The sequence below is a fragment of the Lathyrus oleraceus genome, chromosome 1, assembly GCF_024323335.1.
Source record: "Lathyrus oleraceus cultivar Zhongwan6 chromosome 1, CAAS_Psat_ZW6_1.0, whole genome shotgun sequence".
Lineage (NCBI taxonomy): Eukaryota > Viridiplantae > Streptophyta > Magnoliopsida > Fabales > Fabaceae > Lathyrus > Lathyrus oleraceus.
The window spans coordinates 189944633-189959515 of NC_066579.1; the positions used below are offsets into that span (position 1 = coordinate 189944633).

Consider the following 14883-nt stretch of genomic DNA (forward strand, 5'->3'; position numbering starts at 1 on the left):
CATGCAAAACTGGATTTTTGGATAATTTAATTGTTGAGACATTATCACAAAACACCACAGTAGCTCCTTCTTGACAATGACTTAGATGTTCCAAAATTCTTCTCAGCCAAACACATTGACAAACACATAACGCGGCTGCTATAAACTCTGGTTCTGTTGTGGATAAGCTAACAATCGGCTGCTTCTTTAACACCCAAGAAATAACACCTCCTCCCAACAAGAAAGCATAGCCCGGAGTGCTCTTCCTGTCATCAAGGCCTCTTGCATAATCACTATCGGTATAAGTAATTAATTCTTCATTTCCTCCAGCCTTATAGAAAATTCCCAGATTTTGGGTGCCTTGTAGATATCTCAAAATTCGCTTTGCTGCCAAGTAATGACTCTCCTTTGGCTCTTCCATAAAGCGACTTATCAAACTGACAAAATATGCAATATTTGGTCTTGTAACTGTGAGGTACATAAGACTTCCCACAAGTTGTTTAAATAGAGTCGTATCAACCTTCACTCCTTTGTTTTCTTTTAGTAACTTGCTTCTTGGAACTATAAGACTCTTCACGGGATTATAATCAGACATGTTAAATTTGTTTAACATATCCTTAATATATTTCTTTTGCCCAACGAAGATACCATTGCAACCTTGCAAAACTTCAATGCCCAAAAAATATCTCATCTTGCCTAAGTCAGTCATTGCAAATTCTTTCATCATCATATTTTGAACTCTTGAAACATCGACATATCATTACCGGTATATATAAGATCATCACACACAATTAAAATTTCACCTTTCTCTTTCTTCTTCATAAATAAAGTGTGTTCATGTGGACATTTCAAAAAATCATTTGCTGCAAGATAGGATTCCAACTTGCTGTACCAGACTCTAGAAGTCTGCTTAAGGCCATACAAGGCCTTCTTAAGCTTGTATACTTGATGCTCACATCCTCAAAATACATAACCTGGTGGCTGCTCTAGGTATACATTTTCGTTGATTGCTCCATGTAAGAAAGCTGATTTAATATCAAGTTGATGAATACCCCACCTTTTTGTAGCTGCCAATGCAACAACAGTTCTGATGGTTTCAAGATGAGCGACCGGCGCAAAGATCTCACTGTAATATATGCCTTCCTCTTGAGTGTAGCCTTTTGCTACGAGTCTAGCCTTGAATTTGTCAATCTCCCCTGTCTCCTTCAGCTTAGTTTTGAAAATCCACTTGACTCCTACAACTTTGCAATTTGGTGGTGGATCAATTAGCTCCCATGTATCATTCCTTTGAATTGCTTGAATTTCAGCATCCATTGCATCCCTCCAATGCTGAATTTTTGATGCTTGTTTATATGTTACTGGATCTGAACATGTAAACATGGCAAAATTCATTGCATCTTCCTTAGTTAAATCATCACTAGTGACATAATCTCTCATCCATATTGGTAGTCTTCTAGTTCTCCCTTGAGCTGAATTTTCTGAAGCTCTTGAAATGTTGGAATCCAGCATATTTGAAGTTGAGTTTAGAGCTGCATCACTTGTAGTTGCTGTTGTATCATTAGAATTTTGGATTATCTCATCATCTTCTTGACTAGATTCTTTCAAAGGATTCAACTCACTTGTATCAAGTGTTATGCTTGTTTTTGCTTCACCCCAATCCTAAGCAACATTCTCTTGGAATTTAACATCTCTACTGATCCAAATTTTCTTTTTGATTGGATCATAAAGTTTATAGGCCTTAGACTCCTCACTTACACCCAACAACACACATTTGATACTTTTATCCAAGGTAGTCAGACTCGAGATCCTACGCAAGATCGGGTTGGGGTGATTATATCGTGAATCGGGAGATCGTAACACGAATCGTAAGATCCTACCAAATTTAAAAATTCATATATATTTTGCATATAGATTAATAATATGCATATGACACAACATAATATACAAATAAAATTCAAATAACACTAAAATTGCTTTAAAAAACTGAAATTCCATAGGATAGTATTCATTGAAACTAATTCAAGACAATTCAAAACAACACAACATTCAAAGCAGTAGCAAATAACAATTGAAAACTTCTAAGAAGAACTTAATGAAAATTCACTCAATTTCCAAACAGTGAGATAGTGACTATATTTATCGTGAGAGAGGTTACACTAATCATGATGTATTTTGGGAAGTTGAATAAATCTTTAATTACTGGGTGGCTAAGTATTAATTACTCCTAGTTATTATCATTTATCCTAGTTATTAGGCAAAAAAGAATCTTTTCATATTTAAAAAAAACTTTTTTTAGAGTTTTTCAATAGAAACTGCCATTCTACCGTTTTCACGTGATATCCCGACGATTTTGGCCGTGCCTACCAAAAACTGATTCTGATCATTCTTTGGCACGGTGGGCAGTTGCAAGATCGTAAAATCGTACGATCCTACGAGTAGGATCGCGATTTTGACTACCATGCTTTTATCATCAAGTTTGCTCCTTTTCTGATCAGGTACATGAACGTATCCAATGCTGCCAAAGATTCTAAAATATGAAACAGACGACTTTAATTCCGCTTCATGTTTCCTCTGGTGTGACGTTCTTGACAGCAAGAGTCGGGCTTCTGTTTAAAATATGAATCACCCATTTTACAGCTTCTGGCCAAAAAGATCTTGGAACTCCCTTTTCCACCAAAACACTGCGAACCATATTTATAATCGTTTGATTTTTTCTCTCAGCCACGCCATTTTGTTGTGGCATGTATGAAGCAGTGAGTTGCCTTTCAATACCATGTTTACTGCAAAATTCAGCAAACTCTTTAGAAAGATACTCTCCCCCTCTACCGGTACGTAATATTTGAATGGGAGCGCCAACTTATTTTTCAACTAATGCTTTAAACTCTTTAAATGCACCAAAAGTTTCACTTTTCTCCGTAAGAAAATATACCCATACTTTCCTACTTAAATCATCAATGAAAGTGAGTATGTACCTTTTATTTCCATTGGATGTAGGATTGATAGGACCACAAATATCTGAGTGAATTAACTGCAACAACCGAGATGCCCACCAATTACTTTGTCGTGGAAAAGGGTCTCGTTGATGTTTCCCTTTGAGGCAATGTTCACAAAGTTGAGATGTTGGTTTAAATGAGGGCAACCCTTTCACCATGTCATGCTCCATTAAAGTTTTCAGTCCACTGTAGCTCAAGTGACCATAACGAGAGTGTCATACTTGAGCTGGTGGCACAAAACTGATCTGAAAGCAGGATTGGGAGACTCCAGATTTTACATGAATAGCAAACATACGATTAGTAGTCATGTAGGTTTCAAAAATAAGGCCATTTTCTTTAAACACTTTACACTTGTTTTGCTTCATTTCAACTGTTAACCCTCTTTCCAGAAGTTGCCCCACACTAAATAAATTATTTTTCAGCTCAGGCACATAAAATACATCATTTAGAAAATGCACAACTCTGTTTATCAAAAGTTTAACCATACCTTTTCCACAGACCTTTAGAGCATAATTATTCCCTAATTTCACTTCATCTGAAAAACTTTCATCAATGGAGGAGAACCAATCCTTTCTTCCTGTCATGTGGTTGCTGCCGCCTGAATCGATGAACCACATGTCTTGTGTCTTTGATTTTCCCTCTGATGAAAGTTGTGCCATGAGTAACACTGCTTCCTCATTGGTCTCAACATAATTTGCAATGCTGTCCTGTGGTTTCTTTGGGCATTCATATTGAAAATGTCCAAACTAATGACAGGAATAACATTCAACTGATGTCTTGTCTACTCGTTGTTTGCCTCCTCTGCCTCTTCCTCGAGCAAATCCATTCCGAAAGTCACCTCTTCCACGGCCACGACCAGTATTTGTCTCATCTCGAGTTACTTTCAATACTTGCTCTTCATGTGAATTATGCCAATTCATTCGTTGTTCGTGTACCAACAAACTACTTTGGAGTTCATCTAAAGTCATGGAATCCAAAACATGAGATTCTTCGATAGAACACACTACATAATCATACTTGGAGATCATTGAGCGAAGAATCTTTTCGACAACAGTAAGATCCGACATTTGTTCACCATACATTCGCATCTTATTTGCAATAGTGAGAGTTCGAGCAAAATAGTCATTAACTGATTCTCCATTCTTCATCTGCAAAATCTCCCACTCACGTCATAGGGCTTGAAGCTGTGCTCGCTTCACTCTAGCAGTGCCTTGGTATTTCTGTTTTAAGGAATCCCACATCTCTTTTGATGTCTCCTTCTTTAAAATTGTTTCAAGCACAGATCGATCGATTGCTTGAAAGAGGTAATTCTTTACCTTCAAATCTTTTAGCTTAAGCTCGTTCACCGTTTTTTTCTCGTTCTCCGTTAATACAGTACCATCAGCATGTTGAGGAATCCCTGGATCTATAAGATTCCAATACTCCTTTGACCTTAAAAAATTCTCCATGAGCATTACCCAATGATCATAATGCTCACTCAATTTTGGAATTGCAGGTTGCATGAAGTTGCCATCCGTGGTTGTAGCGATGATTGAAGTCTGCTGCTTCTCTTTACTTGCTATACACCTAGCTCTGATGCTAGATGTTAACACAGAAAAAACGGTTCTGTTCTGCGTTACTTATTAGAAACTCAAAGGACCAAGTTTATAAACTTAGCAGTACAACTGTCTACTTAAAAAATAGGAAACCACCTCACACACTAACATCATATCTTAAGTGTGTGTAAGACTTAGCAATACAACTTACTACCTAGAAAATAGGAAACTACCTCACACACTAACAACATATCCTAAGTGTAAGAGAAAATAAGAATTGAAAGCAACAAACAATTAATTAAAAACAAACAATAGAAATAATTCTAAAAATCAAACTGACTTATTCAACAATTAATAGATACAAATATTCACGAGTACTAATACTATCAAATTCATATTTGTTTAGTTAACTAACGAGTAATTAAATATTTGTTATCTCTTTTGTTAACTAACGAGTAATTAAATACTCGTTAATTTTATCCGTGGATATCAAATAAACCATCAAACTCGTATCTGTGATGTTTTATCGGTGGATATTAAATGAACCATCAAACTCGTATCTGTGATGGATTTTAATAGCAAATACTCACTGGTATGATTTTTTTTGACATCCATAGGCACATACATGAACACACAACTCCTTCAATCAAATACGTTAATCTTAATTTAAGGGTCATCCACAATTCACGTCGGACAACCAACCAGAAGACAATTAGGGTCATCCACAATTCACGTCGGACAATCAACAGAAGACAATTACATTAACCTCTCCTAACATTGAGTCTCATACATCTGCAATTCAACTCATATTTGTAAAATTCTTTTTTAATCTCATCAAAACTTGAATTTCAGAGTGTTAACTTTTTTCTTCTTCAAGATCTTGAATATTTACGGATTTTGAAGATTTTTCAAATTGAGTTAACATGTAGAAAAATCTCTTGAAGCGAATAAAATCAAAAGCGATTTTATCTGACTTTATTCGAGTTCACTCGATTTTACTTAATCAAAGAATTTAACTATTGTTTTTATTGAATAATTTTAATAACTTTACTATTTTTTTAAGAACATGGCAATTTATTTTGACGATTTAATATATTTTATTTTAAAATTAATTTGAGTTTTTGAAATATTAATATATTTATAGTATTATATAAAGAGAAAATATAGTGAAATAAATTTATATTGTTAATCAATAAACAGACATATATTCCACCACATAACACGTGTATTTTTAAAACATTAATATTTTACAATAATATATATCCATTAAACTTTTATATAAATATATAAATCATGTATATAATAATTTGCAAATCAATTACATCTAAAAATTGAATTAACATGAAAACTTGAAATTGTCAATTTTGATTATACTAATAAAGAAAAGAAAACAATGCAATAAAGTATGAGCGAAAACGGCAAGTGATAATAGAAAATAATCAAAGCAAGCTTCACATTAATTCTTTATGTTCTTTAATAATGATAAACTAGATCTAGATCTTATGCATTTAAGGTTTCTTATACACTTCCTTGATTTTTGTTTGTATGCTTATTTATATCTTAATTTTGAGTCAGGCTCTCCAAGAAAAAATAATTAATTTTCTGCTTATGGATAATGGGTTAGGTGCATGCGTAATTCTTTTTAAGAATTTAATTAAAAAATATAAAATTTTATATTATTAATTAATCTGAGACGTTGATTATTATAAAAAATTTAATTTTAATTTTAATTATTTATAAAATAATGTAAATAAAAGATGATGAATTGATAATATAAATTTTTTACGTTGACAATGCATATTACTTAATCTTATTTTTTAATATGGTCAAATTTATAACTTAAATTCATATCTTAAAAAAAAAAGATAAATTTGATAGCTCTTACTTTTTTATAAACTTATCATTTATTTTTATTAGTTTATAACTTATTTTGATATGATAATTCAAATAACTTATAGTTTATTATTTTTCTCTTAATTTTATCTCACAATCTTAGATGAAAAAAAATAAAATTAATTAAATACACATGTGTTTTATATCATTTAATATTATAAATTAGTTTAATCTCTTGCCTTGCAAATTCAATATGCCAACTTATCGATTATAAATTAGCTCATGTAATATGGATAAATTAATAAAATGATTTTTTTCTCATTTTTTTAGTTATCATTTTTTTTTTCAGTTTAATAGACGAAATTTCGTTATCTCATGTTTCCGCTGAAACGACTGCATCGCCGCCGGTCACTGCAGCTGGTGTCAACGACAGTCAATATCGCTCGCCGGTTGACGACGGTCCCTTTCACCAGTCACATTGTTACGGCGTCTCCGTTTACCGTCAAGCCAAGGTCACTCCTATTTCTCCATATATCTCTGTGTATGAGTTTTTCAAAATTTTCCTTCTATTTTCTTGCTTATAGCAATACGAATGCACAGATTTATTGTTCAGTTTTTCGATCAAAAATCTAATGAGAAGCAATGTATTTTTCAAGATTCAATGTTGAATAATGGTTAAAGTATCATAATGGTTAAGATTATGAAGCTCGGACACAGACACGACACAAATACGGACACGAGGGCCCCGTTAAAATACATAGGACACATTCATGACTATATATATTTTATATATTAATATAATAATACAATTTATAAACATAATTTATAAAGAGTTTAAAATAAGAAGCAAAATTTATGTTTATTTAAACTTAGTACTTTCAATCAGCGGAAAAAAAGACATAAATCCACCAAAACAAAATGATACAAATCATATCATAGTCACTCCTCATTAAGAAAATCAGCCTCTAAGTCTGACTATCCAAAGATAACTCAACCACTTCAAGAAATTCATTGTCATATAATGAGTCAAACTCATCTCTGGCGACATCCCATATTTTAGTTTCCTCTTGAGGATATTGGGGAGTGTTCATTGATAGAAGTGTAAGGTTACTATGCACATATACTAAAGATTCTGTTCGATGTGGTGATATCTTGTTTCTCTTCAAAGAATGGATAAATGAATATGTGCTCTAATTTCTTTCAACAAAAGTAGTGGAATGTGAAAAAAATAAGGAATCCTAATTGTGTTGTTTTTATAGTGCGGAGGTGGAATATGAAAGATAAAAATTCCTTATCTTTTATTTTAATTTTGAAAAAATTTGAGTTTTTTTTTTTTTAATTCTGATTTTTTTTTGAGTTGGGATGTGTCCTTTATTTGAAATAAAGTGTCGTATCTGTGTCCGCTGTGATTCAATTTTATTTTTTCGTTGGACACTTCAAAAACGTGTCAGATACGTGTGTCATACGCGTATCCGTGTCAGACACGTGTCTGAAACCGTGACATACCGTGTGAATGACATGTCAAAGCTTCATAGGTTAAGATCCTAATTCTTAGGTATGTATATGCAAAAATGAATAGAACAAAAACTTGAAAAGTTTAAAGAGATTTCATTATTTAATTTCTAGTGTTTATGTGAATTATTGTCTAAATTTGGTATCTGAATCCACGAGAAAAAGGATCAAAGAAACATGAGCCTCTTGACTTAATTGTCTTGCTTTCTTCTTGATTTGAGAATTTTGATTGTCTTCTATAGTTGACTAAATTTTTATCCGAATGTTGAACTTCATTCTTTCTAAGGTATCGGTTATACCTCCTTACAAACAATCCCATGTCTTCATTCGAATCTTTATCATCATCACTTGATTCACTCTCACACGTATCATTGGTGGATGACTTAGAACTTGAAGCCTTTAAAGCGATAGACTTCTTTTCGGTGTCCTTTGCTTTCTCCTTCTTTTTCTTCTTTTGACTCTTTTCATGTTTCACAAGGTTCATGAGCTCTTGCTCAATGTTGTAAGTATGATAGTTTTTGATATGAACCAAAATCTGAATGGAAAAGCGAAATTAATATTGACACTGAAATCCGATATATATTAGATGAAGCGGCCTTGTTTCAAACTTACAACATTCAACTGAAAAAAATATAGGAATAAAATTATGATTGAAACAATATTCAAATTTAGATGTAAAGATAACGGAAACTCTTGAGGAGAGACCAAGGTCTTCACTCTATCGGGCTCTCTATTTCCACAAAATTCCAGATGCTAATTCTGTTAAGCTTCCCTTCTTTTATTCGGCATTTTCTACCTCCTTCTTTAACTATATAATCTTCCCCAAACTCACTCCAACCAACTTGTATATTTCCTCTTCCATAAACTCACAGACGCTTGGAACATCAATGTGATTCTGCAGACTGAAAATGAGACCAGTATTCCTTAACCAGCTGCCTGAACATCGATTCTTCTCTCTTCATCAAGCTCATTGGCTCATCATACTCCGCCAGTTTTCCTGTAAACACAGTCAGTGGCTTGCTTATCTTTGAAGAAAACAAGTAAATGATCTAGCATATCCTTCACTTTTTTTTATCACTTTAGGTGTGAAAACCAAATGCTGCATATTTTACGTGTTATCTTTTATGTGCTCTACAAGGTCAAAATCTTAAATTAAAAAACCTCGTTACCCTCTAACTAGGTAAATGCAATCATATCCTCTACTCAACAACAAACATGTTTGGTGTGTCAGATAAACTATATTGTTTGTAGCCTTACCTTGTTCAAGAATTAGCAACCAGTTATGTATCACAAACATAATAAATGGCTATGGAGCTATCAATGAGTTTCCAAAGAATTGTTAAATGAGATAGAGGAAGTGAGAGATAGTAACACTCCAAAAAAAAACTTACCATCACTTATAGCAAGAACCATAGTGCAATCCATCACAGTTGGTATTCTATGTGCTACTGTGATCACCGTACAATCTGCAAACTCAACTCTAATAGTTTTCTGCACAATCAGGTCAGTAGAATTATCGATTGACGCAGTTGCTTCGTCCAATACTAATATCCTACTTCTCCTCAAAAGAGCACGCCCCAAACAGAATAACTGCCTTTGTCCCATACTCCAGTTTGATCCATCTTCAACAACTGAGTAACCATTTTCCACTTGTCATTAATAACTTGGAAAAAATGCACTTCCAGCATAGCTATAAGCCTATAACAATGAATCTGGAAATGTACCTGAAGAGTTTAAACCTTCTTTTTTCCCTTGGACAACTTCTCGTAATTGACACTTCCTGAGAACCTTCATATTGATCAAGAACTAGTCAACATTTTATATTCAAAGAAAAGATAAACAAAATTAAGCTTGTTTTACCTCCCATATCTCTTGATCAGTGTGTTGAGATAAAGTGTCCAAGTTAAATCTTACTGTCCCATTAAAAAGAGTAGGATCCTGAGGTATAATCCCAAACCGTGACCTCAAATCATGAAGGCCAATAGATGAGATGTCTATGCCATCAACTACAATTTTTCCTTCGGCTGGTTCCACAAGACGAAATAAAGCCCCAATAAGAGTGGATTTCCCACTGCCTGTTCTGCCAACAATACCAATCTTGTGACCTGCCTTAAATGTGCATGTGATCCCATGAAGAACAAGTGGTCCGCCATATCTGTATCGTATCTGGTATGGACAATATGCTTAACATTTTTAAAAAGTATAAACTAACATATTGATTCCCAAATTTGTTTCAGAGTATATCAAAATCACAAAAACATCATTGAGTGTGTTTTTTGTTAGTAATTTCAGAGATCTAACTGACTGATAGAAGAAACATTAGAAGACCAAACTAACTAATAAAATACACATTCAAGGATCAAACTATATTCAAGTTTGTTTTTTTATTTCTAATACATTAAAGGACTATAGTGATAATGATTCACACATTCAGGAACCAAAATTATTTAATCCAATTTTAAAATTAGTACTAATTAATTACCTTCAAGTCATTTATTTCTATTGTGCCCGAAGCTGGCCAATTCAAAGGAGGGCGATTTCCATTTACTATTTCTTCGGCCTCACTTTGTATATGCATGTATTGATTTAGCCTCTCTACTGATATTATGTGATTAGCAAGAGTGCATTGATTTTGAACTGCAAATACTAAAGCACCGTTTAGTGATAGGCCATAAGATAGAGCCATGCCAATAATTCCTGGAATGAAGGAAGATGAAATTTAGAAACTTGCATTAAGATATATAAGTTACTTTAAATGAGAAAAACTAGTACTTTTAGGATAATTACAATAATAGTAATAATTACATTTCAGAGATAATAAAGACCAAATTCTCACCTGAGGGGAAAGTTCCAGGGGGTAGCATAACCAGGCAAAGTGTTGTAGCGGCGAGAACAACCGCACTGATTGTTTCTAACCGTTGGATCAACCACTCATTGAGGCAAAACTATGAAAAAAAGCAGTAGCATTATTATCAATTAGATTAAGGTTCTTTTCAAAAGAACGACCTTCCTCCTCAAAAGCCCTTGTTACAGCTCCAGCAACAGTTTCGGCTACATGATTTGCTAAAGAGGATTTTGTTGTGCCATTCAACCGCATCACTTCTTTTGCTGAGGCAAAGTAGTATCTCTGCTTAAAACACAAAAATGCACCTTACAGTACTTTCCTTCCAACAGGGAATGGTTTAAATTATTTTAAAAACTATTAAAATGTTTCAAAGTTTAATTTAAGACTTGTGTATATACTTAAAAAAGAATGACCATTGTTTACTTAAATTTGATTGCTTCCTTAAAATGAATTTGTTTAATACCTGCATGTGAATAGCAACATAAACCATTGGTATAGCCACTATCAAGACTTGCCATGTGACAACCGCCAAAACTATAAGATTAGAATAAAGACCTATAGTGCCAGCAACGGCAAAACTGAGGCTAAATGGAATGTCAAGATCCACAATACTCAGATCAGATGATACCTATACAGAGAAATAACAATTAGAACTTCATTTCTTCTGGTATGTTCCTTAGGAAGAAAAAGTATAGTTTATTAAGCTTACCCTACTAAGTACCCTTCCCAATGGTGTAAAGTCATAAAATGACATAGGTGCGCGGAAGAGGGAGTTCATCAACTGTGAAAATAAATCTTTTGATGATTGAAGACCCAAAGTAACTAAACATTGACATCTGATGAACATGAAAACTGATGAAAAAACACCAATTAGGAAATAAACAAAAACCAGTTGCAATGTGCTAACAAGAGGATTGTCAACATTAGAAGCCATCCATGAGTTTTGCAATATCTGACAAATCATAAAAATAAGGTAGCAAAGGGAAGCCATAGAGAGTAATATATAGCCTTTCATCCGATTCAGATATTGTAAGTAAGGCTTCATTCCCATGTCTCCCTTCCCTCTCTCTTCTTGCTGAATTAATTGATTTCCATTTGGTGCTTTATACTGCTTTAACGCGGAAGCTTGCGTACTCTTTATGGAAGTTAAACTTTTTTGGGAAAAAGTAGCACTCACAAGTTGGTCAGAACCAGCAGTCTCTTTGTGAGCATTGACAAGACCATTGAATTCTTTGCTCGAGGTCAATAACTGGTGATATGGACCAGCTTGTTGGATTGCCCCATTAGACATCAACTGTAAATAACATAAAATAAATGTTTTAACAATAATTTTGTTATAAATCAGCCATATTAATGAATGCCTCACAAGAGTAGTTGAGCACTATGATTAATTTATGTGCTCCAAATCATTAGCACGATAAATTTTCTGATGGTTTGTGATACTTTGTTATCAGAAAAGGTAGCTTAAGAAGTATATGTGATCACTGGAAATGTTTGACACTGTCTCTTGTTATGTAGGTGGATTAATGGTGTGTGAGAGGGAACATTAATATGTACAGGAGGAAGGATCATGTCATTGCATATATGAAGGCTCGAAGCTTCCATCACTATCAGGTTCAAATTTGTATGATAATATATTTGACAAGGTCACATCATTCACATGTGCCACGTATTTCAATATTATGACATAACCAATGCCTTAAGATGAATGAGTTTACCAAAATAGAATCAAATGCTGGGAGGAAATCGACTTGATGAGTCACGAGTAAGACTGTTTTTCTTTGAGTCCTTCCATGATATAGTCCTGCCAAGTTCAAAGCCATCTTTAGTAAAAAAAAATAAAAATAATGGTTACAAGATGTAGTATGAGAAGAAAATATGTCATTACATTAAACAAATTTTTTGCAGTATGTGCATCAACAGCACTAAACGGATCATCCAATAGATATATATCAGCATTCTGATAAAGAGCACGAGCAAGTTGAATTCGTTGCTTTGACCTCCACTTAAATTAACTCCCCTCTCACCTATTTCGGTGAGGTCCCCATAGGGAAACAACTCAAGGTCTTTTACCAATGAAGACTTTTGAAGTGTTTCTTGGTACCTTTGATCATCCAACTCAGATCCAAATAAGATATTATCTCGTACTGTCCCTGTTTGTATCCACGCTGTTTGAGAAACATATGCAAACCTCCCATGAACATCAATCTGTAATTAGGAATATCATCAAAGTTATAAGCAATTAGAGTATCACATGATTTAGGAGTGTATTGTAGGAGTAATAAGGGAATAAAAACTTACAGTTCCCTTTGTTTTAGAAACTTCTCCAAGAATTGTTGTTAAGAGGGTTGATTTGCCTGAACCAACTTCTCCACAAATAGCCACCTTTTGTCCATGTATAACGTCCAAGTTTATGTCCCTTAGTGTTGGCTTTGATGCATCATCTTCCCATGAAAAGTCTGCACATTTTATTGAAATTGAGTCTTTGAGGTTCTCACTGAAGCACCTTTTCCTCAAGTTTTCACTCTGCAGTTCTGGTGCATCAAGGAAATTAACTATCCGAGAAAATGCAACTTTTGCCTGAATGATCGCTGCAATAATATCCGGGGTGCTTGAAATTGGTTCTTGAACAAGGCGCAAAGTTGTCACGAAAGTGAAAACAGTACTTGCATTCAAAGGAACATTCAAGAAGTAACATGCGAAAAAAGAAGCAGCAGACGCCAATATTAACGAGGTCCAAAAGAAAAATATTATATGCTCTTCTTAATTGCACTACCGATAGCAATTTGAGCTCCACATTTCTTAAGGAATCTACAACATTTTTAAAATGTGTTTCCCATGCATATAGCTTCAGGACTTTCATATTCACGAGAGCCTCAGAACTAGCCTTTAATCTCTTATCTTGTGCTACCATAAGTTTGCTTTGAAACTTGTGTTGTAACTTCGCTAGTGGAGCGTTGCTAATCACAGTGAGAACTATCACTGCCAGTGATGCTAGTGTTGCTAGTCCAATTGTGCGGAAAAGAATTACTAAACCAATACCTAACTGGAGGATTGTTGTCCAAATCTGGTGAAACCAGAATGGAAATTCTCCAATTCTATAAGCATCCACGTTGTATAATTCAGTATCTCACCACTTGAGTGAATCTGTCTAGCAGAATTGGATAGCCTTAAAATTTTCTTATAAACGGCTGCAGTAAGTAGAGATCTAACTTTCATTCCAACTAGTCTACTGCGGAAATACCATTGTCTTTGTGATAAGGATTCTATGATCTTTATAAGAAGATTGATATGACTAATACATAGCCTTCATATTTGAAACTTTTATTACCTTCTGCAACCAATATAAATTCATTCAGAAGTAGAGGACCTGAAGATAGAGTGAGTACCTTGAGAAAAGCCAAGAATCCTGTTATCAGAATCTCGCTCTTGTGGCACAAATTATTGTCCATAAATCGACGAATGTGGTGACGGTTCATGTGTTTTTGTTTGTTTAACCTTCCTACAAACGATGAATAACAACTTTCTGCGTGGTCCAACTCTCTTAACATTGGGATATCCTCGTCTAGAAGTGTTTTCTCTCGACCCGTTTTCATCAAAGATTCAACACCAAAATGAAATATTACTAAAGAATCCAGCTTCGGAAAATGGGGTTACAATGCTAACAGGCTCATCTTCATTGAGTTGGTCATTTAAAGGAGCATAGAGACTTTCACCAATTTCCCTGTCAGCATCTTCACATTCACATGCTTTGTATGTGTATGTGCATAACAACAGTAACATTGCTCCTGGAAAAGATAGAACATATAAAACTGCCTCAAGAGACAGTTTGCCGCTGCCAATTGAATTAGACACGAATAACGCACATAATATACCAGAAATAGAGAATGTGAGAACAGAAAACATCCAAACCATGCTCTTGAGAGTTGTTTTATCTAAGACTTACAGTAAAACTTACTGACAACCATGTGATCCATGGAGGAGTTCTAGCAACCACCCTTAAGAGGAAAGGCACTGTTTTCCTGAACTTCTCGAGTAAAACCCAAATCCTAAGCATAAATGCAACAGCCCAAGAGAGCCATTGGTTATGGTTGAAACAATCTGCAACTTTGAATATCTTACCAGACTCCAAAACGGTGTCGTGGAAGGACTTCAGGATCATGATGAATGACAACACTATCAACAG

The 14883-nt window shown here is 34.3% G+C and overlaps 1 pseudogene; it reads right to left on the reverse strand.

Moving 5' to 3' along the window:
* Window positions 1-8417: 8417 nt before the first annotated feature.
* Window positions 8418-14883, reverse strand: part of LOC127098756 (ABC transporter C family member 10-like) — a 23589-nt pseudogene continuing 17123 nt past the window's right edge.